The 4,047-nt window shown below is 42.7% G+C and overlaps 1 pseudogene; it reads left to right on the top strand.

Annotated features, from left to right (window-relative positions):
• The first annotated feature begins 265 nt into the window (after nucleotides 1-265).
• Nucleotides 266-1,994, top strand: LOC138175373 (ATP synthase subunit beta, mitochondrial pseudogene; annotated as a pseudogene).
• Nucleotides 1,995-4,047: the final 2,053 nt, after the last annotated feature.

The following is a 4,047-nucleotide window of genomic DNA, read 5'->3' as shown; positions in this document are numbered from 1 at the left end:
ATGAAATGTAGAACAGATAATTTTGATTATATTCACTCAAAAAGTTTTTTGCACAAACAAAACCAATGCAACCAAATTAGAAGGAAAGTAGAAAGCTGGGAAACAATTTTTATAGCCAATGTTTCTCAAATATGTAAAGAACTAAATCAAATTTACAAGAATACAAGTCATTCCCCAATTGACAAATGATCAAAGGATATGAACAGGCAGTTTTCAGAAGAAATTAAAGCTATTTATAGTCATATGAAAAAATGCTCTAGAGTCTCTCCCAGGACTCTGCCATGTTGGGGCTGTTGAGCCACGCTGCCGCAGCCTCGGCCTCGGGTGCCCTTCGGGGCCTTGGCGCCTCGTCGCCGTTGCCCCAGACCCAGACCTTGTTGCGGGCGGCCCCAGCCACGCTCCAGCAGGCCCGGGACTATGCGGCCTTGACGTCCCCCGCCCCCAAGAGCGGGGTGGCCAGTGGGTGCATCGTGGCGGTCATCGGGGCCGTGGTGGACGTGCAGTTCGATGAGGGGCTCCCTCCCATTCCTCAATGCCCTCAAAGTGCAGGACAGGGAAACCAGGCTGGTTCTGGAGGTGGCCCAACATCTGGGTTGAGAGCACAGTCTGGACAATTGCTATGGATGGTACTGAAGGCTTGGTGAGAGGGCAGAAGGTCCTAGATTCTGGTGCCCCAATCAAAATCCCTGTGGGACCTGAGACTGTAGGAAGAATCATGAATGTGATTGGAGAGCCTATCGATGAAAGGGGTCCAATCAAAACAAGTTTGCTGCAATTCATGCTGAGGTTCCTGAATTCATAGAGATGAGTGTAGAGCAAGAAATCCTGGTTACTGGCATCAAAGTTGTGGATCTTTTGGCCCCATATGCCAAGGGTGGCAAAATTGGTCTGTTTGGTGGTGCTGGTGTGGGAAAGACTGTATTGATTATGGAACTAATCAACAATGTTGCCAAGGCCCATGGTGGTTATTCTGTGTTTGCTGGAGTTGGTGAAAGGACCTGAGAAGGCAATGACTTGTACCATGAGATGATTGAGTCTGGTGTCATCAATCTGAAGGATGCCACTTCCAAGGTAGCGTTGGTATATGGCCAGATGAATGAACCACCTGGTGCTCGGGCTCGGGTAGCCTTGACTGGCCTCACTGTGGCTGAATACTTCAGAGACCAAGAGGGTCAAGATGTACTGCTTTTCATTGATAACATCTGCCGATTCACTCAGGCTGGCTTAGAGGTGTCTGCTTTACTAGGCAGAATCCCCTCTACTGTCAGTTACCAGCCCACTTTGGCCACTGATATGGGCACCATGCAGGAAAGAATTACCATAACCAAGAAGGGTTCCATCACCTCTGTGCAAGCCATCTATGTGCCTGCTGATGACTTGACTGACCCAGCTCCTGCCACCACCTTTGCCCATTTGGATGCTACCACTGTGCTGTCCCGGGCCATTGCTGAGCTGGGCATTTACCCTGCAGTGGATCCTCTGGACTCCACTTCTCAGATCATGGACCCCAACATTGTTGGCAATGAGCACTATGATGTTGCCTGAGGTGTGCAAAAGATTCTGCAGGACTATAAGTCCCTTCAGGACATCATTGCTATCCTTGGTATGGATGAGTTGTCTGAAGAAGATAAGTTGACAGTGTCTCGGGCCAGGAAAATCCAGCGTTTCTTGTCACAGCCATTCCAGGTTGCTGAGGTATTCACAGGACATATGGGGAAGTTGGTGCCCCTGAAAGAAACCATTAAGGGATTCCAGCAAATCTTGGCAGGTCAGTATGACCATCTCCCTGAGCAGGCCTTCTATATGGTTGGACCCATTGAAGAAGCCATGACAAAAGCTGAAAAACTGGCTGAAGAGCACTCATGAGGACTCACCTTCATCTTCCACACATCCTTCAATTTCAGTTGTCTGAGCAAACTACACAAGAACTTTGGTTGGGAAACCTGTGTACTGTCTGAAGACTATTTAAACTTTTGAATAAAATGTGTATCTCACAGCCCCCCCTCCCCCCCAAAAAGGGAAAAGAAAAAATGCACTAAATCACTATTGATCAGAGAGATGCAAATTAAAACAACTCTGAGGTACCACCTCATACCTATTAAATTGACTAATATGACGTATTAAATGTTGGAAAAGATGTGTGAAAATTGGGACACTAATGCCTTGTTGGTAGCGTTATGAACTGATCCAACCATTCAGGAGAGCAATTTGGAACTATGCCCAAAGGGCTATAAAACTGTACATAACCTTTGACCCAGCGATACTACTACTAAGTTTGTAATCCCAAAGAGATCAAAGAAAAGGGAAAAGGACACACATATATAAAAATATTTATAGCAGCTCTTTTTGTGGTGTCCAAGAATTGGAAATTGAGGGGATGTCCATCAACTGGGGAATGGCTGAACAAATTGTGTTGTATGAATGTAATTGAATACTATTGTGCTATAAGAAATAATGAGCAGTCATATTTCAGAAAAACCTGGAAAGATTTATACAAACTTAGGATGAGTGAAGTGAGTAGAACCAGGAGAACATTGTACATATTAACAACAACATTGTGCAATGATCAACTATGATAGACTTAGCTCTTCTCAGCAATGCAAGAGCAATTCCAAAAGACTCATGATGGAAAATGTACCCATGTCTAGAGAAAGAACAATGGAGTCTGAATGCAGAGTGAAGCAGACTATCTATCCTCACTTTTTTTTTTTGCTTTTTTCTTTTTCAGGGTTTTTCCCTTTTGTTCTGATTCTTCTTTCAAAACATGACTATGTGTCCAAAGGGCAACCAAACCACACACCCTTTGATCCAGCAATACCACTTCTAACTCTGTGTCCCAAAGAGATCATAAAAAGGGAAAAGGACCTAGAGGTATAAAAATATAGCAGTTCGTTTTGTGGTGGTAAAGAATTAGAAATTGAGGGGATACCCATCAATTAGGGAATGGCTGAACAAGCTCTGGTACATGACTGTAATCGAATACTATTGTGCAATAAGAAATGATGGACAGGAAGATTTCAGAAAAGCATGGAAAGACTTGTATGAACTGATTCAGTGAAATGATCAGAACCAGAAAAATATTGTACACAGTATCAGCAACATTGTGTGATGATCAACTATGAATGACTCAGCTCTTCTCAATTGCACAATGATCCAAGAGAAGTACAAAGGACTCACGAAGGAAAATGCTATTCATATCCTGATAAAGAGATGATGGACTCTGAATGCAGATGAAAGCATATTTTTTCCCTTACTTTATTCTTTCTTGTGTTTTTAAATCTGTTTCTTCTTTCACAACTGTGACTAATATAGAAATAATTTTTATGTGTAGTACATATATAAACTGTATCAAACTGCCTACCATTTTCAGAAGAGGGGAGGGAAGGGAGGGAGAAAATTTTAGAATTCAAAATCTTGTAAAAATATGCAAAATTTTTCATGACATGTAACTGGAAAAAAGATAAAATACTATAAAACATGCCTAATATGGAAATATGTTTAACATGATTGTACATGTGCAACCTAAAAAAAAGTAAGCCAGGGTGATCAGTAGTCAGAGCAAGGAGGGTGAGCATTTGAGGTATTGGGGACAGCCAAAGAACATGCCCAGAACGAAGATATGGGGTGTCTCATTCAGGAGTACGCACTGACCCAACTAGCTTTCCCTGACACATATTAGATACTTATTAAATAAGTCCCTTTTAGCTCTACATTTATAGTCCTATGATAACTCTTCATTTTCTTTTTATGAAGACAACTACAACCACAGCAATGGGAATCAGTATGAGGTAACTACAAAGGGCCCATTTCTTGGCCTCTCCCTGTTCTTTCTCTTCTGATCCACTCTCCTCTCTGTTGTTGCTATTCCCTCTTGAGTCATTCATCCTCTGTAACATCCCTCACTTTGCTGACCTCTTCTGCCCTTTATCTAGGATTATCTTCCCAGAAATGCAGACTCTAAGATCATCCCAAGGCCTAGAGCCTGCTTTTCAGCAGTGTTCCTCAAGTTCTTATGGCCTGTGAATAATGAAATTTCTCTCCCTTGGA

The sequence above is a fragment of the Petaurus breviceps genome, unplaced genomic scaffold (genome assembly GCF_028583685.1).
Source record: "Petaurus breviceps papuanus isolate PSGF00001 unplaced genomic scaffold, PetGlider_PUasm1.0 77, whole genome shotgun sequence".
NCBI lineage: Eukaryota > Metazoa > Chordata > Mammalia > Diprotodontia > Petauridae > Petaurus > Petaurus breviceps.
Note: the sequence above shows the minus strand (reverse complement) of the source record. Positions and strands in the feature narration are given on the sequence as shown.